The sequence below is a fragment of the Nerophis ophidion genome, linkage group LG01 (assembly GCF_033978795.1).
Source record: "Nerophis ophidion isolate RoL-2023_Sa linkage group LG01, RoL_Noph_v1.0, whole genome shotgun sequence".
Classification (NCBI taxonomy): Eukaryota; Metazoa; Chordata; class Actinopteri; order Syngnathiformes; family Syngnathidae; genus Nerophis; species Nerophis ophidion.
The window spans coordinates 39,521,209-39,547,255 of record NC_084611.1 but is presented as its reverse complement, the minus strand read 5'-3'; the positions used below and the strand labels follow the sequence as shown (position 1 = coordinate 39,547,255).

The window sequence follows — 26,047 nt, the reverse complement described above, 5'->3', positions numbered from 1 at the left end:
CTATAAAATGTGTTTTGTGTTAATATTTTTGGATGTTTGGAACAGATTACTTAGATTTACATTGTTATTAGTAGTAGTACTAGGTACGCTAGGTAGGTATTGGATGAAGAATTCTGCACAATATCCTATTGGATTCTAATTAATTCAATTTAGCTCGCGGAATATTCAAAAATGTTTAAAATATAAACAGAAACATGGCTGTCATCAGAGTCCTCCAAAGGAGGAATAGGGCTACACTTAAATAAAACAGAAACACGTTTGGACGGCCAAGGGCAGTCGGCCACGACTGGCGGGCATAAAGCTCACATCATTTGCTTACATACAAATGATGACATCATGCCTCCTTTAAAACATCCTTTCTGTCATCAGCAGACTGGTACGATCCCCTGGGCTTTTCTATGCAAACCATCCAGTGAGCAGCCTGTTGGGAAGTCACACTGTGGTTGCATTGCCTTCTTGCAAAATGTCCTTGCTGAAACAGTGCAGTGAGGAGAAAACAGACATTGTCATCCCAAAGTCACACCACAAACTTAGTACATATTCTAATATTTTCGACTATTTTTAAAAAGGTATTTCAATAGTGTGTTATTGCATAAAACCTAGCTTTGATATTAGATTTTATTTTTTTTAGTATCCCTATATTTTAGCACTAATAAGTGGCCAAGGTGTGTGCATATTTTTAGCAAATCGTGATCATATTGACAATCATGACCATTTTATGGAATGAGTTGCAAGCATACTTGCCAACCATCCCAAATTTTCCGGGAGACCCCCGAACTTCAGTGCCTCTCCCGAAAATCTCCCGGGACAACCATTCCCCCGAATTTCTCCCGATTTCCAGCCGGACCTGAGTGAGGACAGTTAGTCGTCACGTCCACTTTTCCTCCATATAAATAGCGTGCCGGCCCAGTCACGTTATAACATCTATGGCTTTTGGAGCTCAGTGAGCAACTGCCCACACAACAAGAAGGCGACTATTATATATGTCTCTATTATCCATAGGTTTATCTATAACCCGTAAAGTAGGCAGGCACGGAGCTATTTCTCAGCGTGTGTTTATTCCAGCCGGTGAGTCAACACACTGACACACAACATCCGGAATCCCATCATGCATTTCTTCAAAACTACAGCAAGTAGTAATGTCCAAAAATATAACAGAGACGAAGCAGAAGAACTAAGAAGAGACAAGGCGACGACGAGTAAGGAGAAGAAGTACGCTTGCAACAAGAATTGCAGTTCATCCAGGACGGATCGAAGGGGAAAGGGTGTGCTAGGGAGAGATGGAAGATTCCAGACTCTGGTGCATTTGAGGAAGGCACTTTTGTGCGTGCCACACAGCAATGCATCATCAGAGAGGGTGTTCAGCATGGTTAGAAAGATAGTAACAGAGAATAGAACGAGGATGGACAATTCAACCCTTAACTCACTACTTTCCTGCAGATGCTGCCCATACCTATGCTCCTTCAAAGGCTGTGCTACTGGCTGCAAACCATTGCACTTTTAAATACAACAAAGAGTAGAGGACTGTTATTTTTGTGTATATGTGTAAATAAATGAACACTGTAATTCCCAAATCTCCCGAATTCGGAGGTCTCAAGGTTGGCAAGTAAGATTTTTAGCAAATCGTGATTGTATTTACAACCATGGTCATTTTATAGAATCATTGTATGGAATGAGTCGTAAGTCAAGTAGTCGGGTCTGTAGAGAATTAGCAGACGCGGCCAAATGCATAAATGAACTTTTGACTGCTTAAGCTGAGACAGTCTGGTGACTTTGTGTCAAATACTGTACCTCCACAGCTCTTGTGCATTACACACAATGCTTCCCTTCCAGAACTTTTCTTCCGCCCCCGCCCCGAGTGTCTCGCACTCTGTAACCGTAAAAGGCCATTTGGCCCAAACCTTTCATTGGCTTCAGAGGGTAACTTCTTAGTTGTGTGGAAAAACCATGCTTTTATCACCTTTTATTATCAGCACCAAAGACTATAAAAACTAAACCGCCACTATCACTCTGACACATGCACACACACGCACGCACGCACACACACACACACACACACACACACACACACACACACACACACACACACACACACACACACACACACACACACACACACGCGCGCGCAACGGTTTTGTCTGAAAACCTTTAACAAAGAACGCTAATAACAGGGACAGAAGTGTGTGTTATGACAGCCAGGTGAGGGTTCAGGTCTTATTTTTAGCCCACATGCAGTCAGGTGTCTGTGGGCAGTGGAAAAGAAAGAAGAAGTGAGTGTAGTAAAGTGACACGAGGCATAAGAGAGTGATGTGGAAGAGACTAACACAGCAGACCCTCAGAACCCTACCGATCAGTTGCCTTTTTAACTTTCACTATTTTCATGCCATTTTTAGGTTATTTTTAACATAGTCCATGTTAAAATTCATAATACATGATATGAAGTAGCACCACAACATGAGAGCTACATGAATCCCCAAAAATGAAAATATTAACACACAAAATATTAGCTTGCACTGCAGCAAATTGTTTAGTTCGTCCAAAATTGTGGCAACTTAGATGCCACTTTTTTTTTTACAATAAAAACAAACAAACAAACAAACAAAACAAAAAAAACAGTAGATTTTACGGTAAAATTTTGGTGACTGAGATGCCTTTTATTTTGTTTACAGGAAAAACATATAAAACATAGAAAACTAAGTTTCCAGTGTTTTACAGTACAAAAACACACCGTATATTTTACAGTAAAATTTCATATTAATATTACTAATTTTGGCTACCGAGCTGCCAGGTTTTTACAGTAAAAAAAAAACTAAACACTGTCAATTGTACGGCAAGATGCCAGTTTTTTAACGTAAAAAAACTAAAATTACATTGTACCTTAAAATTCTAGCTACAGGGCTGCCAGATTTTTTACATAAAAAAAAAACAACAAAAAACACCATACATTTTACAGAAAAATTCTTGTGACTTAAATGGCATTTTTTTACTGTAAAAAAAAAACCCCACCCTAATATTTACGGTAAAATTTTGCTCTCAGCCTTTGACCATTGAAAAAAAATATTCACAGTAAAATACTGATGTCTGAGCTACCATTTTTTTACCCTTAAAGTATTTTTCCAGTGTAAAATCTTAGAAAATTTGCAGCCAATAATAAACACTACCCAAAGCCAAAATTGTAAGTTTTGGCAAATCATACACACAGAAATCCAAAACATTAGATACACCCAAAATATTACGTATACTTGCAGCCATATTATTACGCACACCCTAGGCTAGTGGTTCTCAAATGGGGGTACGGGTACGCCTGGCGGTACTTGACGGTATGCCAAGGGGTACGTGAGATTTTTTATTAAATATTCTAAAAATAGCAACAATTCAAAAATCCTTTATAAATATATTTATTGAATAACACATCAACAAAATATGAAGGTAAGTTCATAAACTGTGAAAAAAATGCAACAATGCAATATTCAGTGTCGACCGCTAGATTTTTTGTGGACATGTTCTATAAAAATTGATGTTAAATATTTATTTTTTTTGTGAAGAAATGTTTAGAATTAAGTTCATGAATCCAGATGGATCTCTATTACAATCCCCAAAGAGGGCACTTTAAGTTGATTATTACTTCTATGTGTAAAAATCTTTATTTATAATTGAATCACTTGTTTATTTTTCAACAAGTTTTTAGTTATTTTTATATCTTTTTTCCAAATAGTTCAAGAAAGACCACTACAAATTAGCAATATTTTGCACTGTTATACAATTTAATAAATGAGAAACTGATGACATAGTCCTGTATTTTACTTCATCCATCCATCCATTTTCTACCGCTTATTCCCTTTCGGGGTCACGGGGGGCGCTGGCGCCTATCCCAGCTACAATCGGGCGGAAGGCAGGGTACACCCTGGACAAGTCGCCACCTCATCGCAGGGCCAACACAGATAGACAGACAACATTCACACTCACATTCACACATTAGGGCCAATTTAATGTTGCCAATCAACCTATCCCCAGGTGCATGTTACTTAATTATCAAATTTTTTCAACCAAAAATGCTTTGATTTGATTAGGGTGTACTTGAATTAACAAAAATTTCACAGGGGGTACATCACTGAAAAAAGGTTGAGAACCACTGCCCTAGGCCAAAATCTACCGTACACTCAACCAAAATATCTGGTCCACATTAGGCAGAAATATTAGGTACCCCTAAGGCCACAATATTAGGTAGGCCCAGATTATTAGGTACACATGTTCAAACAGGTGCAGGGGTGTCTTAACTTTGTCCACAGATACTGAAAAGTCAAAGCATGCAGGGGCCATTTTGATATTTTTTTCTTTTTTGTAAAAAATAAAAATAAAAATAAAAGAACCTAAAAAAAAATGACCAATCTTTGTGTTAGCTTTGTGTTTTAAGTGACAAATTGTATTTCTATTAGCATTTAGAATCAACATTTTAGCTTTTCCTAATTAGATAGTGTTTTTGCATTTTTTTCATGACATTTTTACTTGAGATGTCCGATAATATCGGACTGCAGATATCGGCCGATAAATGCTTTAAAATGTAATATCGGAAATTATAGGTATCGGTTTCAAAAAGTAAAAAGAAATACTTTTTAAAACGCTGCTGTACAGAGTGGTACACTGACGTAAGGAGAAGTACAGAGTGCCAATAAACCTTAAAGGCACTGCCTTTGCGTGCCGCCCCAGTCACACAATATCTAGGGATTTTCACACACACAAGTGAATGCAATACATGCTTGGTCAACAACCATACAGGTCACACTGAGGGTGGCCGTATAAACAACTTTAACACTGTTACAAATATGCGCCACACTGTGAACCCACACCAAACAAGAATGACAAACACATTTCGGGAGAACATCCGCACCGTAACACAATATAACACAACAGAACAAATACCCAAAACTCCTTGCAGCATTAACTCTTCCAGGACACTAAAATATACAACCCCCGCTACCTCAACCTCCTCATGCTCTCTCAGGGAGAACATGTCCCAGATTCGAAGCTGCTGCTTTGAGGCATGTTAAAAAAAATAATGCACTTTGTGACTTCAATAATAAATATGGCAGTGCCATGTTGGCATTTTTCTTCCATAACTTGAGTTGATTTATTTTGGAAAACCTTGTTACATTGTTTAATGCATCCACATCACAACAAAATTAGGCATAATAATGTGCTAATGCCACGACTGTATATATCGATATTGGTTGATAGCAGAATCGGTATATTAGAGTTGGACAATATCTGAATATCGGCCAAAAAGCCATTATCGGATATCTCGAATTTTTACCATTGTTTTTTTTTGTCCGATTTTATCTCTAAAATATTCTAAAGGACAAGAAAACTGGAGCTGCGGGTCGTCCTTTTAACACCTCTGGTCTAGGGCATCATTCAAAAAGTTAGGTTCAGAGGCCAGGCTAGAGGTTAACAAAAAGGTAGCATGTTTATTGTATTGATTGTTTGTATTGTGATGCCTAAATTGTCAAAATAAGTTATTTCTTCCTGTTCTTAACCATTCATCCATCCATTTTCTACCGCTTGTCCCTTTTTGGGGTCGCGGGGGGTGCTGGAGCCTATCTCAGCTGCATTTGGGGAGAAGGCGGGGTACACCCTGGACAAGTCACCACCTCATAGCGGGTTAATATAACTAGTTTTTAGTATTTTTCGTATTTTATTTACAAACCCTGTTTCCATACGAGTTGGGAAATTGTATTAGATGTAAACATAAACGGAATACAATGATTTGCAAATCATTTTCAACCCATATTCAGTTGAATTTGCTACAAAGACAACATATTTGATGTTTAAACTGATAAACTTTATTTTGGGGGGCAAATAATCATTAACTTTAGAATTTGATGCCAGCAACACGTGACAAAGAAGTTGGAAAATGTGTTAATAAATACTGATAAAGTTGATGAATGCTCATCAAACACTTAAATGGAACATCCCACAGGTGTGCTGGCTAATTGGGAAGAGTTGGGTGCCATGATTGAGTATAAAAGCAGCTGCCATGAAATGCTAAGTAATTCACAATCAAGGATGGAGCGAGGGTCACCACTTTATAAGCAGTTTTATAACAACATTACTCAATGACCTATTGCAAGGAATTTAGGGATTTTACCATCTACGGTCCGTAAAATCATCAAAAAGTTCAGAGAATCTTGAGAAATCACTGCACGTAAGCGATGATATTATGGACTTTTGATCCCTCAGGCGGTACTGCATCAAAAACCAACATCAGTGTGTAAAGGATATCACCACATGGGCTCACGAACACTTCATAAAACCACTGTCAGTAACTACATTTGGTCGCTACATCTGTAAGTGCAAGTTAAAACTCTACTTTGCAAAGCCAAACCCATTTATCAACAACACTATGAAACGCTGGGCCTGAGCTCATCTAAGATGGACTGATGCAAAATGGAAAAGTGTTCTGTGGTCTGACGAGTCCACATTTCAAATTATATTTGGAAACAGAGGATGTGGTGTCCTCTAGAACAAAGAGGATAATAACCATTCGGATTGTTATAGGCACAAAGTTCAAAAGCCATCATCTGTGATGGTATGGGGGTGCATTAGTGCCCAAGGCATGGGTAACTTACAAATCTGCAAATGCACCATTAAAGCTGAAAGGTCCATACAGGTTTTGGAGGAACATATGTTGTCATCCAAGCAACGTTATCATGGACGCCCCTGCTTATTTCAGCAAGACAATGCCAAACCACATTCAGCACGTGTTACAACAGCATGGCTTCGTAGTAAAAGAGTGCTGGTACTATCTTGGCCCGCCTGCATTCCAGAACTGTCTCCCATCGAAAATGTGTAACGCATTATGAAGCGTAAAATACGACAGCGGAGACCCCGGACTGTTGAACGACTGAAAATCTACATAAAACAAGAATGGGAAAGAATTCCACTTTCAAAGCTTTAACAATGAGTTTCCTCAGTTCCCAAACGTTTATTGAGTGTTGTTTAAAGAAAAGTTGATGTAACACAGTGGTGAACATGCCCTTTACCAACTACTTTGGCACGTGTTGCAGCCATGAAATTCTAAGTTAATTGTTATTTGCAAAAAAAAAAAATAAAGTTTATGAGTTTGAACATCAAATATCTTGTCTTTGTAGTGCATTCAATTGAATATGGGTTGAAAAGGATTTGCAAATCATTGTATTCCGTTTATATTCACATCTAACACAATTTCCCAACTCATATGGAAACGGGGTTTGTAGTTTACTTTTTATTTAATGTTTTTTTCTATTTTGCTAAGCTAAAATACTAAAAAAAATGTGCTTGAACAAGCCAATTTTCGGTTTTCTGCATAGATATGGGTGGTATCCCTCATGTTTTGGCTAAAAAGATCACATTTATATTCCCAAATTGTCAAATTCTGGCGATTAGTAAGAGGTTGAGAAGTGGAATCTTAACCAATTTATCAATTATTTACTTTGTCAGATCTACATAAAATAACATGAATGTTGCACAATCACATCTATCGTTTTCTTTTTCAAACAAAGAAGTAACATTCCATGTGCTTATTTATCATCCACGAGGGGTGTCGAATTTTGACGGAAACAAATATTTGCAGTGGCGAGGTCATGTGCAATCACCAGGAAACACCAGCGCCAGTACAACTTGCGAGTGGTCATATTCTTGAAGTAAGTAGACACAAATAGTGCTCTGTGAAGGAGACGTGACACAGGCTCATCGATGCAATAACAGCAGCGGCAACACCTGCTTTCGCTGGAGGTGGGAGGGCAAGTTGAGGAAAGAAAATGTCCTGTTCGGCTGACACTCTGCAGCACATAATGAACGATTATTTGTAACGCCGTCGAGATGAGTGTCTACTCAAGATGACGAGCTCAAAAGGAAAACGTCATCGCTAATCAGCCAGCTGTCTTTGCACACTGGAGGATATGTCTTAGTCGTCGCTGCCAATGTTAGCGTGTGCTCCGTGGGGAGTTTTTGAAAAATTATTAATTTAGGAGGTCACAGTCAGTACTATGCACCTGATTTTGGAATTGTTATGCAGCAGATATGCAGCTGATTGTCTTGATTAAATCACTGGTTATAAAGCGTGCCGGAAATTAGGGCTGGGCGATATGTCGATATAAACGATATATCGCGGGTTTGCCTCTGTGCGATATAGAAAATTATAGGGGTGTAACAGTACACAAAAATGTCGGTTTGTTACGTGCCTCGGTTTAGAGGTCACGGTTCGGTTCATATTCGGTACAGTAAGACAGCAGCTTTATTGTTGTCCATTCTTAACATGTACAAGACACATAAGAACTGAAATTACATTTTCGGCACAGTCCCATTAAGAGCAGACATACGTTACAAGGGGACAAAACGGGACCGCCAACGGATCAGCCACGTACGGCGCTCCTTAAAAAAGGTGAGAAAAAGGTGACATTGGGAAAGGGGGAAGAGTAAAAAAAAATATCAGTCTAAGGCTGGACCCTCAGGAGGGGTCCAGACTGAGTCCGAGGAAAAAAACCTCACATAGGATGGCACACATAAACATGGTACATGTAATCACACCAACTCGCAACAGGGGGGGGTTGGGGCCCTAAAGGCCGGCTGCCGCTATAAAGCGCTACTCACCATCCACAACCCCGGAGGAATTAAACAGTGGTGAAGGCGTTGATTTGGGGAGGGGCGTGTGCGTGCATGTATGCCCAATTAACTTGGGTGAGATGTTAAAATGTTTTTGTGGACTGGGGCCGATCTCAAGGTTTGACACCAGGTGTTGTTGAAAAAAAAGGAAGGTCAAAAGCGTCCATCTTTGAGGAGTCCTCGGGGGAGTTCTTCAGAACAGCCTGTTCCTGATTGCATCAAGGCCATTCGAGGGCGTCAAATCATAGATTAAGATGTTGTTTTTCTTCGAGCAGTCCAAACAATTACTTGCCTGCTCTGTGTCCGTGCTGGATCTCTCAAATTCAATTTAATTATTCCTTCTCAGCCAACTTCTCCAAGATAAGATTAATTTTGCGATTCAAATCAGAAATCGTTCCAGTCTGTGTTCCCACAGCCCGACCCAATCCTTGCATTGCGTTGAACAGCCGTTGGGCCCCTTGAGTGGCTGCCATCGTCTTCCGAATTTGACTATACACCAGAGCAATGCCCAGCCCAATCAGCAGGTGCCCCGCGATCACAGTTCCAAATAGGTAGATGGAGAAAATAACAAAATATAAATTTTTTGGTTATTTATTTACCAAATTTGTAAACAATGGTTATATCCTTTTAACATTGGGAACATTATAATATTTCTTCCCACGTTAATCAACATTAAACTGCCTCAAGTTGTTGCTTGGATTAAATAAAATGACAAAACTTTTCTTTCTTCTACATATAAAAAGTGCAACATTAAACAGTTTCAAGTCAATTCAGCATGCTTATTTATTACAGCATTTGGGAAGCCTGTAGTTGATTTTTATTATGTAAATTTTATATTTGTATCAACATGTGATAGCAGGGACCCTTCCATTCAAAATTAGGCTGCTACATTACTAATGATTAATGTAACTATAGGTGAAAAAATAGTACAATAGCAATAGGAGAGAGTATTCATCCCTGAACACCATGGAGTTCATGTAGGCTTTATGATGCACTTACATTATTATATCAACTATCACAGACAGAAACTCTTCATTTAACACCATGTCCTTTTTTGCTGCTTCAACACAGCTCAATCAACACAGAAAAAGGTAAAGTGAAATAACAGACAGACAGGGATTTGCGGTCGTAACACACGCACACACATATGCGCTCAGAATACGCACTGCTGATTGGCTGTTACCGCTTTGCGTGTAACCAATCAGATGGTTGTGTGGGTGGGACAATGCTGGGTGCTGTGTAGGAGACACAGGTAGAACGAAGCGGAGCAGCTTGTTAAGACTTAAGCGTAGGCGGCTACTTCATATGTTCGTGTGGAAACTTGTTCGGTACACCACCGAACCGGACCGAAACCCCTGTACCGAAATGGTTCAATAAAAATACACATACCGTTACACCCCTAGAAAATTACTATATCGTAATATTCGAGTATACATTCTCACGCAGTTGCTTTTAGCTGCTGGCATTACACTACAGGCGTTTCTCACTCCTTCTCGTCTCTCCTTTTCACAGATACGTAAAACAAGCCCACCTTCTTACATACGTCACATAGTGTCACGCGTGTAGCGTCATACGCCTTCGCCGAACAGAGAGCTAGCAGCACGGCTAACGTTAGCAGAGGCAGGTGGTGCAAGCGGAGCGGTGCGAGTGACATTAAAAGAGAGAGAAGGTGCGAAACTGATCACAAATGGAGGAAAAACAATTAACGCCCCCAAAAAAACAGCAGGGGGTCCATCATATGGCGGAGGTTTGGCTTCAAGCGGAAAAGAGCATTCAGGAGACAACAGCAATAAGCAAAGTATGCAGCAGAAGTGTTGCTACCAAAGGTAGCAGCACTTCAAATGTTTTCTTTCATTTAAAAAGTCACCCGCGAGAGAATGAATAGAGCTTGAAATTGTTTTTGATTTCCCTCTCTGCATGAAAGTTTAAAATAAGCATATATTAATGCAGTATGAAGAAGAATGTTTTAATGTAGACACATATAATCATCATACTGCTGTGATTATATACATCAAGTGTTCATTCAAGGCTAAGGTAAAATATCGATATATATTGTGTATCGCGATAGGGCATAAAAATATCGAGATATTAATAAAAGCCAATATCGCCCAGCCCTACCGGAAATAATCAATTCACTTATTTATTCAGTAAATTTTTTTTAGAATTGATTTTTTACAATTCTGTAAAAAAAATTTTACGCCATCCCTGCGCTTACTCAGTCATAAGTAAGCAGCCAAGACCAGCTTTTGCAATGTTTTCTAATAATTTATATACCAAAAAATATGGCTAAGTAGGGCTGGGCAATATATCGATGCAGTCGATATATTGTTTTTTCCGGATTAGTATGTTTTTATAATGGAAATCAGCATTTAAAATTTGATCGATTGTCCAAAAGACATGCACCTGGGGATAGGTTGATTGGCAACACTAAATGGTCCCTAGTGTGTGAATGTGAGTGTGAATGTTGTCTGTCAATCTGTGTTGGCCATGTGATGAGGTTGCGACTTGTCCAGGGTGTACGCCGCCTACCGCCCGATTGTAGCTGAAATAGGCACCAGCGCCCCCCGCGATCCCAAAGGGAATAAGCAGTATAAAAAAAATGGATGGATGGATGATGTCCAGTCCTGGTGTCCACAGACACAGATTGTCAATCACACCGATGGGCCACGGTCCAATACCCAAAAAAAAAAGATTCCTGCTATGCAGCAGGGCTTTTAACTCACTTTATTTATATTTCCTTTGGTAAAACTCAAAATCTAAAAAAAAAAAAGTATGTGGTGGACGACTGGCTTTAAAGGGGAACATTATCACAATTTCAGAAGGGTTAAAACCAATAAAAAATCAGTTCCCAGTGGCTTATTTTATTTTTCAAAGTTTTTTTCAAAATTTTCCCCTTCATGGAATATCCCGAAAAAAGGCTTTAAAGTGCCTGATTTTCGCTATCTGTGAAGCCACATTCCATTTTCCTGTGACGTCATCTAGTGATGCCAATACAAACAAAATGGCGGATAGCACCGCAAGATATAGCGACATTAGCTCAAATTCAGACTCGGATTTCAGCGGTTTAAGCAATTCAACAGATTACGCATGTATTGAAATGGATGGTTGGAGTTTGGAGGCAGATAGCGAAAACGAAATTGAAGAAGAAACTGAAGCTATTGAGCAAATAGCTATTGACGCTATTCGGCCATGTCTGCCTGCAACGCCGGTAAAATGTGCAGACCAAACGATCGGGACTTTCGCATCTTGTGACACTGGAGCAACTTAAATCCGTCGATTAATGTTTGTTTGGCATTAAATGTGGGTGGAGGGAAACGCTGGATGCAAATATAGCTACAAATGTACGTACAGCTAGCCTAAATAGCATGTTAGCATCGATTAGCTGGCAGTCATGCCACGACCAAATATGTCTGATTAGCACATAAGTCAATAACATCAACAAAACTCACCTTTGTGATTTTGTTGACTTTATCGTTGGAAATGTATCTGCAGGATATCATACATCTCTGTGCCATGTCTGCCTTAGCATCGCTAGTAATATGTGCAGACCAAACGATCGGGACTTTCGCATCTTGTGACACTGGAGCAACTTAAACCTGTCGATTGGTAAGTGTTTGTTTGGCATTAAATGTGGGTGGAGGGAAAGGCTGGATGCAAATATAGCTACAAATGTACATACAGCTAGCCTAAATAGCAAGTTAGCATCAATTAGCATGCCGAGCTAATCGATGCCCACTGTACGTATATCAACTTGAATCCGTCCCTGATCTTGTTGTTGCAGCCTCCGACAACACAGGCATGATGTCTCCAAGGTACGGAAAACAGTCGAAAAAAACGGAAAATAACAGAGCTGATTTGACTCGATGTTTATAATGTGTTTGAGAAAATGGCGGATTGACTACCTGGGGTACTTGGAGGTATGCCAAGGGGTACGTAAGATTTTTTTTAAATATTCTAAAAATAGCAACATTTAAACAATCCTTTATAAATATATTTATTGAATAATACTTCAACAAAATATGAATGTAAGTTCATAAACTGTGGGGAAAAAAAATACAACAATGCAATATTCAGTGTTGACAGCTAGATTATTTTGTGGACATGTTCAGTGTTTCCCACGGATCAGGCATCTATTTGTGGTGTTGTGACAGGGGGGTGGGGGGGGGGGGGGTGGGGGGAATTGGGGGGAGAGGCAGCGATGACCAAGAAAAACGCAGAGTTGGAATATAATTACAACACATTATGTACATATTTATATACATATTTATATAATATATCATGTATCAAGCTCCATTCACAGACAGATTCCTATTGCTTTTATGAGCGGTCGAGCGAGTCAAAAGCCGAAAAAAAGGGAAAAAAGGAAAAGAAAAAAATGTTTTTATTTTTTTTATTTATTTTTTATTGTTTTATTTATTTGCGGCGGCCGTAATTCTTTCGTGGCGGGCCGTCACAAAAAAATGAATGTGTGTGAAACCCTGCATGTTCCATAAATACTGATGTCTTTTTTTGTGGAGAAATGTTTAGAATCCAGATGGGTCTCTATTACAATCCCCAAAGAGAGCACTTAAAGTTGATGATTACTTCTATGTGTGGAAATCTTTATTTATAATTGAATCACTTGTTTATTTTTCAACAAGTTTTTAGTTATTTTCATATCTTTTTTTCCAAATAGTTCAAGAAAGACCACTACAAATGAGCAATATTATGCATCCATCCATCCATTTTCTACCGCTTATTCCCTTTCGGGGTCGCGGCGCGGGGGGCGCTGGCGCCTATCTCAGCTACAATCGGGCGGAAGGTGGGGTACACCCTGGACAAGTCGCCACCTCATCGCAGGGCCAACACAGAAAGACAGACAACATTCACACTCACATTCACACACTAGGGCCAATTTAGTGTTTCCAATCAACCTATCCCCAGGTGCATGTCTTTGGAAGTGGGAGGAAGCCGGAGTACCCGGAGGGACTGTTATACAATTTAATGAATCAGAAACTGATGACATAGTGCTGTATTTTACTTTTTTTTAATCTCTTTTTCAACCGTAAATGCTTTGCTCTGATTAGAGGGTACTTGAATTACAAAAATATTCACAGGGGATACATCACTGAAAAAAGGTTGAGAACCATTGTATTAGTCCTTACAAGGTTATAATGTATTATTCATGAAAAACATTTGTGCAACCATTACTTGTCATCATTGGTATTCAATGATGCTGCACTGTGTTTTTGTTCAGTTAAAGCTAAGAAAAAACATTTAGTACACATAGCAACCTTGACCTTGTCCATTCAACATGTGCGAATTAGAGCCCCTGGCAAAAAAATCTGTAGAAAGTCAAAACTAGCAAAAAACCTGTATAAATAAATAGTTAGTTCCATGTAGCTGCTGTCCTACTCAGCGGGTGGGCTCTATTTGAGGAGACAACATAGGCAGAACTTGTTCAAATCCCCCGCAGTGCTGTCATGTCAGTGCCAGTAAACATTTATTGACTGTCAAACAAATGACGCAGAGAAGGCGTGCGTCTTTTTATTAGCAACAGTACGTGGGGGCAAAAAAAATAAAAAATACATAACCCAAGATAACATGGAAGCTTGTTTTCGTCTTTACAGCATCAACTGGTCATGTGACCGTCAACGGAAACTAAAGATAAGGCCGTGCAGGTGAGAACTTTAGGTGTCATGTTTTCCATCTTAAAGAAAAACATCCTTTACAGCATTCCTTTAAGACAACTGGCGGCCCGTGGGCCACATCCGGCCCGCCAATGCTTTTCATTTGGCCCACTGAACATCGCCCAAACAAGCTTGATGAAATTAGGGCTGGGCGATATGGCCTTTTTTTAATATCTCAATATTTTTAGGCCATATCGCGATACACGGTATATATCTCGATATTTTGCCTTAGCCTTGAATGAACACTTGATGCATATAATCACAGCAGTATGATGATTATATGTGTCTACATTAAATCATTCTTCTTCATACTGCATTAATATATGCTCATTTTAAACTTTCATGCAGAGAAGGAAATCACAACTAAGTCAATTGACCAAAACTGTATTTTTTTAACAGTTTTGAAGTAGTGGCACAAACATTCATGTCATTTCGAAACAGAAAGTGAAAGATTGTCAGAGACATTTTAAAACAAGCTATTAGTGCACTTTTGTGCATGATGTCACTAAGATGACATATCACGTGAGTGATCATTGTGTGATTGCAGTAGTGCGTGACACAAGGATTACTAAAAGTAAGCCTCGTCTTCTTGAAAAACATAATATGAAATTATTTGAGACACAAGCTTTTTTACATGACTTGCATCTTTTTAATTGGGATAGAATTGCTCTTTTTGATAATGTTGAACTGGCCTGGAAATATTTTCACGAAAACTTCTTGAGTATAGTGAACAAACATGCCCCTTTTAGAAAATGTAAGGTTAAAGGACGTGACAATCCGTGTTTTACATGGGACCTGTCAGATGTATTTCATGAGCGTAATGCTGCTCGGGCCAGGGCACGCAAGTCAGGGTTAGAAGCAGATTTGTTGAATTTTAGACAATTAAGAAATCAATTTACCTCTCTCCTTCGGAAAGTCAAATAAGAATTTTATTTGTCCACAACAACTGAAAACCTCAATCACCCAAAGAAGTTTTGGAAAACCATCAAATCTTTGTCCGCCTGTTGTAGTTCAGTCAATCTCCCACCTAGTATACTTGTTGATGGTGTCAGAGTAAGTGACAGAAGAGAAATGGGTAATTATTTTGATAACCATTTTATTTCCTCTGGTTTTCTCTACAATTCTGACAACTCTACTGAAGTTCCGCTAACTCCGGAAAGAACCGATGAAAATATCCATGTTTTTAACTATACGCCCTTCACCACAACAGAAGTCATGAGGGCTCTAAATCAACTTAAACCTAGAAAGCCAGCTGGCTCGGATAAATTGGAGCCGCTCTTTTTAAAGTTGGGAGCTGAAATTATAGCTGAACCACTGACTCACATTTTTAACCTTACTCTAATTTCAAATGAAATCCCCTTGGATTGGAAATCTGCCCTTGTAATCCCACTATTAAAAGGAGGTGACCCTAGTAATCTAAATAATTACAGACCGATCTCTAAACTCTCTGTTCTGGCAAAAGTGCTTGAATCCCTTACCAGTGAACAGATAAAAGACTTTTTGTACACAAACTTTGTTCTGTCACCATTTCAGTCAGGTTTTCGCAAAAATCACAGTACTGTTACTGCTGCTATGAAGTTTATAAATGATGTAAATGAAGCTCTTGACAAAAAGCAGTGCTGTCTGTCCCTCTTTATTGACTTTTCAAAGGCATTTGATACTGTTGATCATGTGATTTTAATCAAACGTCTTTCAGCTATTGTTTTTTTCTCAGCAAGCAGTTGGATGGTTTGCAAATTACCTCACAAGTAGAACTCAGGCTGTTCAGGTAGAACGTTCCTCCTCAAACGTACTGCAAGTGAAAAAGGGTGTCCCTCAAGGTTCTGTGTTGGGTCCCTTATTATTCACTATTTACATAAATAATCTTGGACGGAATATTCCGAACTGAACTTTCCATTTCTATGCTGATGATACTGTCATATACTGCACAGCACCAACTCCTGCTGAGGCCTTTAAATATCTACAAAATGCATTTGACAGAGTACAAGAACAACTTTGCTATCTTCAACTGGTTTTAAATGCAGACAAAACAAAGTGTATGTTCTTTACCACATCAAAAACTGTAAGATCAGCACTGTGTGAAAACATTTGAACGAGAAACGGGCAACAAATTATGTTAGTATCTTCTTTTAAATATTTGGGATTTTTAATTGATGACCACTTGAGTTTTAAGGAGCACATTCAGTATGTTGTAAAAAAAAAAACTGAAACTTTTACTGGGATTTTATTATAGAAACAAGTCTTGCTTTTCTTTTACTGTGAAACAGAAATTGGTGGCAACTACCTTTTTACCTGTTATTGACTATGGAGATGTGTTGTACATGATGAATGCTACTGCTGGTTGTCTCCACAAGCTGGATAATGAGTACCACGGGGCACTGAGATTCATCACCAACTGCGCTCCCCTTACTCACCGTTGTGTCTTATACTTAATGGTTAACTGGACATCTTTATGTGCTCGAGACCTCAATCATTGGTATGTTTTCATCTACAAAACCATTCTTTGTATCACTCCATCTTATCTATCTTGTCTTTTAACAAAAAAACAAGGAAGTCACATTCTACGTTCAATGGATGTTCTTCAATTTGTCATCCCCAAAGTAAGAACTGAACTTGGCAAGAAAGCATTTAAGTTTTCAGCACAGAAGGCTTGGAATATCCTACAATCGAACATTCAACTTCAAACCATTGTTACATTGAGTGAGTTTAAAGCTTCTGTGGAAGGATTGCAGTCTACCTTGTCTGTATGCACATGTGTCATATGAGCAAGTTTTAATGTTGTAAATGTGATGTTTTATGTGTTGTTTACTGTTTTAATTGTAACCTTGCTGCTGCCCTCTTGGCCAGGTCTCCCTTGGAAAAGGAATCTTTGATCTCAATGGGATTATTACCTGGTTAAATAAAGGCTAAATAAAAATAAAAAATATCAAAACAACACTAAATTAGGCTGTCCTTTGTCACCGATTCTGTTCATAACTTTTATGGACAGAATTTCTAGGCGCAGTCAAGGCGTTGAGGGGTTCCGGTTTGGTGGCCACGGGATTAGGTCTCTGCTCTTTGCAGATGATGTAGTCCTGATGGCTTCATCTGGCCGGGATCTTCAGCTCTCACTGGATCGGTTCGCAGCCGAGTGTGAAGCGACCGGAATGAGAATCAGCACCTCCAAGTCCGAGTCCATGGTTCTCGCCCGGAAAAGGGTGGAGTGCCATCTCCGGGTTGGGGAGGAGACCCTGCCCCAAGTGGAGGAGTTCAAGTACCTAGGAGTCTTGTTCACGAGTGGGGGAAGAGTGGATCGTGAGATCGACAGGCGGATCGGTGCGGCGTCTTCAGTAATGCGGACGTTGTATCGATCCGTTGTGGTGAAGAAGGAGCTGAGCCGGAAGGCAAAGCTCTCAATTTACCGGTCGATCTACGTTCCCATCCTCACCTATGGTCATGAGCTTTGGGTCATGACCGAAAGGATAAGATCACGGGTACAAGCGGCCGAAATGAGTTTCCTCCGCCGGGTGGCGGGGCTCTCCCTTAGAGATAGGGTGAGAAGCTCTGCCATCCGGGAGGAACTCAACGTAAAGCCGCTGCTCCTCCACATCGAGAGGAGCCAGATGAGGTGGTTCGGGCATCTGGTCAGGATGCCACCCGAACGCCTCCCTAGGGATGTGTTTAGGGCACGTCCAGCTGGTAGGAGGCCACGGGGAAGACCCAGGACACGTTGGAAAGACTATGTCTCCCGGCTGGCCTGGGAACGCCTCGGGATCCCCCGGGAAGAGCTAGACGAAGTGGCTGCTGCCCCCGCGACCCGACCTCGGATAAGCGGAAGATGATGGATGGATGGATGGACTAAATTAAAATGCACTATACTTTAAAACAAATAAAGTGCACTTCTGTGCATGATGTCACACAAGATATTTTAATAACTGTCAAATAAAAATGAGCTGCATATTAGGAAATAAAATAGTGTTCGTCCTTCGCTATGTGGTAGGTTACTGCGGACATTACCTCCTTTTGTTGTTGACTATTTTTTTCATACGGTGTTGATCTGAAAATGTTTGCCTCGGCATTTTGATGGTGTTTTCACCGATTGGAGATGTTGATATGCTGAGTAAGTACTCTTCATTCTCTAGCAGGTGACTTTTCAAATAATGCTACATATTAGCAGTAATGCTACTTTTTATAGCAACGCTTTTGCCCCACATTTGACAAATTACGGTTGTCTGTTCGACATATTCCCACTTGAAGCCAAACCATCGCCAGACTATGGACCCCCTGCTGTTTTTCTTGGGAAATAATTCTTCCTTCATTTGTCACCAGATTCGCACCTTCATTCTCTCGTATTACCCACTCGTACCACAGCTAACGTTACCCATGCTGCTGCCCCTCTGCTCCACGAGGGCGTATACGTATGTGACGTATGTAAGAAGGTGCGCTTGCGGTCTGTGAGAAGGGAGAGACAGGAAAGAGTGGGAAAAGCTTGTAGTGTAATGCCAGCAGCTAAAAGCAACTGCATGAGACCGTATACTCGAAAATAACGATATAGTCATTTTCTATATACCTGACAAAACAAACCTATATAAATCGACGTACCAATGGGTTGTGAGTTGTTCCTTGCCCTTATGTGTGCTCTGAACTGAGGATGTCGTTGAGGCTTGTGCAGCCCTTTGAGACACTTGTGATTTAGGGCTGTATTAATTAATATTGATTGATTGATGGATTGAAATCAACCATTTATATATACACATCAGTAGGCTAAATCAGTGGTTCTCAACCTTTTTTTTCAGTGAAGTACCCCCTAATCAGAGCAAAGCACTTTTGGTTGAAAAAAGGAGATAAAGAAGTAAAATACAGCACTATGTCATCAGTTTCTGATTTATTAAATTGTATAAGAGTGCAAAATATTGCTCATTTATAGTGGTCTTTCTTGAACTGTTTGGAAAAAAAGATATCAAAATAACTAAAAACTTGTTGAAAAATAAACAAGTGATTCAATTATAAATAAAGATTTCTACACATAGAAATAATCATCAACTTAAAGTGCCCTCTTTGGGGATTGTAATAGAGATCCATCTGGATTCATGAACTTAATTCTAAACATTTCTTCACAAAAAAATTAATCTTTAACATCATTTTTTATCAAACATGTCCACAAAAAAATCTAGCTGTTGATGAACTTACATTCATATTTTGTTGAAGTATTATTCAATAAATATATTTATAAAGAATTTTTGAATTGTCGCTATTTTTAAAAAATCTCACGTACCCGTTGGCATACCTTCAAGTACCCCCAGGGGTACCCGTACCCCCATTTGAAAACCACTGGGCTAAATGAAACTCTTCAACAAAAACTGGAGCTTCTGTTGTTTCGTGCTATTAACTAGCTGCACACGCTGGAAACGGGTAGGGAGGGCAGAATAATGAATGTATTGACAGTGCAGTGTGATAGCTGATGTGTTTACTTTGCAATTAAGTAAACACTGCCTTAAAGAAATATAGCCTGTGGAGGCCCTTTCCAACGAAAATTCCACATTTCAATGTTCGGCCCCTGAGCCCTTGGGCTTTTTTGAAACGGCGGCCCTCTTCATTATGTAGCCGAATCGCCCTGCTTTAAGATTTACACTGCCACCTTGCCTTGGGGTGTGAGGGATATAAAGTGGGCGGGATACAAGACGGCTGCTCCCCTCCAGGAGCCGAGACCGTAGCTGATAAAGCAAATACACAAAAAGCACGTTACCTTACATAGCTTCAGCTCGCTATCTGGTTTTCCTTTGAAAAGTTCACACGTCTCGCTCTCGCTGCCTCTCTGCTCGAGATGAAGCGTCACACGCGGCCGCTTTCAAACTTCAACTGACAGGAAGCATGCCTAAGCTTGTTGACTCATTGCTGGTTTGTCAACTCGTATGACAGGGCAGCAGCAGCCATGTTGGAAAGAACACTAATCACATTAGCGGGAGGAAAAAAATAAAATACAACTCGATGTGCGGGATTTTTCCTCTTGAGACGAACAGTAAGGTATAGCAAGGAGTTCTCGAAGACAAAATTAAATAGTAAATATATTTAATATTTTTCCTCTGTGTTGCATCTCCCTCATAGCTAAGGGAAGTACCGTATTTCCTTGAATTTCCGCCGGGGCGCTAATTAATTTAAAACCTCTTCTCACTCCTGCGCTTACCAAAGGCATGCGGTACAGGTAAGCATGCGCTAATTATTTTAAAACCTCTTCTCACTCCGGCACTTACCAAATGCATGCAGTAAAAATGTGAGTGTGATGTAAGGATACCATCATGAAAAGCACATTTAATAAAAAAAACGTTATCATGGTCTTATCTTTACTTATAAATGAAGTCCATGCCAGCTCCTTCTGATCAAAAGCATCGATAACTTGTTTACAGAAGTCTTCTTTATCTTTCTTCAATTTTAAAAGTCTCTCTGTCTCGATGGAGATCTTCCTTTATTACCTCCTGCTTCGATTGAAAGTCCAGTTTAGAAAACTGCTACCAGACCGCTGCTATCAGTTAGCTTGGGTCCTCAATTGCGGGCGACGACAGAATTATCCTCGGGCAATTCCCCCTCCTGTTATGCTCCGGGGGGATCTCTTTATCCCACCGCTGCCACCATGAAGTGTTATTGTATAAATAATACACTGGGTATTTAGGACTGGAACATGCTTTATTTCAGCCCGGTTGTTTACATAGCCAGCATAGGAGTGTTACATCCCAAAAGGTCCGACGTGACACCCCCGCGTCATATCCGTCCCAGCACATATCACGTCACTCATTGTCACTTTTTCTGCAGCCGAATAATAGAAAGAGAGATCACTAGCGCCCTCTAACACCAGGAGTCGGGGATCATTTAATGACTCATATTTGACACAAGCAGCTACAGTATATTAATAAAACATAGCTTACTGTTCTTTTTAGCACACCGGTATTCAATAGCTTGGACCTTAAATCCTACTAAATAGTTCTTAATCTTCTTCCCTTTATGCCATTTCAAATTACCTGTATTGAAATCAGCCTCCTCCATTTTGAAAATGATGACAGGGGAAGTGTCGCTCGCGACGCCATGAGTTTGACCCGGCGGTAATACTAAGCATGCGTTAATTTTTTTGCGAAGCAAGTATACCCGGCAGTAATTCAAGGCAGACGCATACTATATGCCCGGCGCCAATTCAAGGAAATACGGTAATCAAAACAGTTGAAACAAAAAAAATAAACATGTGCTTCATTAATAGTAATGCATATACAAATAATACATTGGAGTTGTACAGCATCTTACAGGGGAAACCAAAAATAGTTGACAGAATGAGTATTATAAGGTGATTAAACATATGAGTGTGGCATATATGACATTATATTTACAATTAATACAGTTCCTTTATAGCACGAGTCAAACTCGAGACCTATGGGCCAGATCTGGCCCACCAAATTTTTTTATATAGTCCACGAAAGCCTGGAAAAAGTATGCGTCAATAGAGTATTTTATGTTTTATTTATTAGTAATATTTCTTCCATTTTTAGAGAAAACAATATATGGTTTGCATGATATTGCATACATTTTAAACGGCCATTCATCCATTTTCTACCGCTTGTCCCTTTCGGGTTCGCGGGAGTGCTGGAGCCTATCCCAGCTGCACTTTGGCAGAAGGCGGGCTACACCCTGGACAAGTCGCCACCTCATCGCAGGGCCAATATTGGTAAACAGACAAAATTTACACACTAGGGTCAATTCAGTGTTGCCAATCAACCTATCCCCAGGTGCATGTCTTTGAAGGTGGGAGGAAGCCGGAGTACCCGGAAAGAACCCACACAGTCACGGGAAAAACATGCAAACTCCACACAGAAAGACCCCGAGCCCGGGGATCGGACTCAGGACTTTCTTATTGTGAGGCACTAACCTCAGTACCTTTTTTTAAACTTTAGTAGTATCTGAGAAATATTATTTATGTACAGGCAGAATTTAATTTGTATTCACGTAGATGTATTTTTGGGAGGCATTATTATTGTCATTTTTGCTGTTTCATCTATAATTTTTTTTTCAATTAGATTTATTTTGTGTATTCCCCCCATGTTGGTAACAATATTACTTATATTATTTTATACTAACAACAATTTTTGATCTCATTATTATCAACTCTGCATGTATAATAATAATAATAATAATAATACAAATAATAATAATAATAATAATAATAACTGTAATAGTAATAATAATAAAGTGGCTAAATGTTCTCAGTGGAAAGAGAGAGATGAAGAAAAGCAAGAAGGTGTAAAATGCAATCGCCTCAAAAATAAAAAATAAATGCTTGCCATATAATATGAGTCTATAAAAATAGCATTTTTCTTGTTGCCATGGCGACACTGCATCACCTGCTATGGTGGGTCTATCATACATTATTGGTGGACCAGCAGAGACACCTTCACCATCATAATGCTGTTTCAGTTTGTCATTAAACAGGATTTAAAACACATTCAACTTATCAACTGCAGAAAAAGCCCATTAAAAAAAGTAAAAAAAAAAAACTTCAGCGGACCTTTTTTTTCTTCGGTATAACCCTAAAAACTTATGAGTAAAGGGGTCAGGATATTTGCAGTATTCCCAATTAGCACAGTTACATGAAGTGTTATTATTCCAGTAAGGATTTTAATCCGGTCGTCTCTATGTAAATAAAATAGGCTAGTGCGTTCATGCTATAACCCGAGAGAAAATTAATATTAAGTAATAAATCATCTCTTGTTTCAACTTGGCTAAAGATGTTTGTGTTTGCATAGTGGGCAGGCCACGCCTTGTATGCGTGCGTGTGTGTGTGTGTATGTGTGTGTGTGTGTGTGTGTGAGTGTGTGTGTGTGTGTGTGTGTGTTTGGTTAGGCAAATACATTGTGCAGCTGCAGTGTTTACAACGGGATTTAAAAGGTTAATAGTTTTTTTAAAATGGCAGAATAAACGCTGCATCGCCAGTGATGACGATGGCAATGTCACGTTCAGTGTAATGTGTTATCAGCAACATCCAATCTGCATACATTTGTAAAAATGTGGCAGTAATCAGTGCAGGGAATCACATATCTGCCCTCAGCTGCTGCCGTGTCGTGCAACTTCAAGGTGGGGAGCAGGGGGTGACAGGCCTGATGAAACTTTGAAGATCCGCAGCTGATCCACGTTACACAACATCCCCATCCCCAGCAACCGTTTGGGCTTCAAGGTGGCGTCACGCGGGCTTCAACACGTTCCCTCACCACCCCCCACTGTGTGTGCCAATAACATTATGTTGGCACCAGTCTGCCGCATTTCTCCATTGATGCGAGTGCAAGACATAGCTTGTGACAGACTGCAGTCTTAATCATGTACGTCCTGTTGTGTCAGGTAGACATGAAAATGAAACAAAACAATTATATATATATATATATATATATATATATATATATATATATATATATATATATATATATATATATAATTGTTGTGTCAGGTAGACATGAAAATGAAACAACAATTATATATATATATAAAATATATATATATATATATATATATATATATATAAAATTGTTGTGTTTCATTTTCATGTCTACCTGACACAACAGGACGTATATATATATATATATATATATATATATGTATATATATATATATATATATATATATGTATATATATATATATATATATATATATATATATATATATATATATAAAATTGTTGTGTTTCATTTTCATGTCTACCTGACACAACAGGACGTATATATATATATATATATATATATATATATATATATATATATACTGCGATGAGGTGGCGACTTGTCCAGGGTGTACTCCGCCTTCCGCCCGATTTTAGCTGTGATAGGCACCAGCGCCCCCCGCGACCCCAAAGAGAATAAGCGGTACAAAATTGATGGATGGATGGAGATATATATATATATATATTATATATATATATATATATATATATATATATATATATATATATATATATATATATATATACAAATTCATAAATAAATATCCGCCTGTGTGTGTGTGTGAATATATATATATATATATATATATATATATATATATATACACACACGATACATACACATACATACATACATACACACACACACACACACACACATACATACATACATACATACATACATACATACATACATATACAAACCCCGTTTCCATGAGTTGGGAAATTGTGTTAGATGTAAATAAAAACGAAACAATATGATTTGCAAATCATTTTCAACCCGTATTCAGTTGAATATGCTACAAAAACAACATATTTGATGTTCAAACTGATAAACTTTTTTTTTGGTGTGCAAATAATCATTAACTTTAGAATTTGATGCCAGCAACACGTGACAAAGAAGTTGGGAAAGGTGGCAATAAATATTGATAAAGTTCAGAAATACTCATCAAACACTTATTTGGAACGTCCCACAGGTGTGCAGGCTAATTGGGAACAGGTGGGTGCCATGATTGGGTATAAAAACAGCTTCCATTAAATGCTAAGTAATTCACAAACAAGGATGGAGTAAGGGTCAACACTTTGTAAGCAAATTGTCGAACAGTTTTAGAACAACATTTCTCATCGAGCTATTGCAAGGAATTTAGGAATTTTACCACCTACGGTAGGTAAAATCCTCAAAAGGTTCAGAGAATCTGGAGAAATCACTGCATGTAAGCGATGATATTACGGACCTTTGATTTCTCAGGCGGTACTGCACAAAAAACCAACATCAGTGTGTAAAGGATATTACCACATGGGCTCATAAAACAACTGTCAGTAAGTACAGTTGGTCGCTACATCTGTAAGTGCAAGTTAAAACTCTACTATGCAAAGCAAAGCCCATTTATCAACAACACCCGGAAACACCGCCGGCTTCGCTGGGCCTGAGCTCATATATAATACATTTATACATACATATACATATACGTATTTATATATATATATATATATATATATATATATATATATATATATATACATACATATATATATACATACATATATATATACATATTATATATATATATATATATAGTATTATATATATATATATATAGTAGCTCAACCCACTCACCTGATGACTTTATGCAATTCTTTAGTAAGAAAATTGAAGTCATTAGAAAGGAGATTAAAGACAATGCGTCCCAGCTACAACGGGGTTCTATTAACACTGACACGATTGTATATACGGCGGATACTGCCCTCCAAAATAGTTTCTCTCGTTTTGAGGAAATAACATTAGAGGAATTGTTACAACGTGTAAATGGAATAAAACAGACAACATGTTTACTTGACCCTCTTCCTGGGAAACTGATCAAGGAGCTCTTTGAATTATTAGGTCCATCAGTGCTAAATATTATAAACTTATCACTCTCCTCGGGCAGTGTTCCCCTAGCATTCAAAAAAGCGGTTATTCATCCTCTTCTTAAAAGACCTAACCTCGATCCTGACCTCATGGTAAATTACCGACCGGTGTCTCACCTTCCCTTTATTTCAAAAATCCTTGAAAAAATTGTTGCGGAGCAGTTAAATGAACACTTAGCGTCTAACAATCTATGTGAAACCTTTCAATCCAGTTTCAGGGCAAATCACTCCACGGAGACAGCCCTCGCAAAAATGACTAATGATCTATTGCTAACGATGGATTCTGATGCGTCATCTATGTTGCTGCTCCTCGATCTTAGCGCTGCTTTCGATACCGTCGATCATAATATTTTATTAGAACGTATCAAAACACGAATTGGTATG

At 38.9% G+C, this 26,047-nt stretch overlaps 1 protein-coding gene across 6 annotated transcripts in view; it reads right to left on the bottom strand.

Annotated features, from left to right (window-relative positions):
• Nucleotides 1–26,047, bottom strand: part of LOC133554076 (membrane-associated phosphatidylinositol transfer protein 2-like) — a 183,902-nt gene that overhangs the window by 147,319 nt on the left and 10,536 nt on the right. The window lies entirely within an intron of this gene.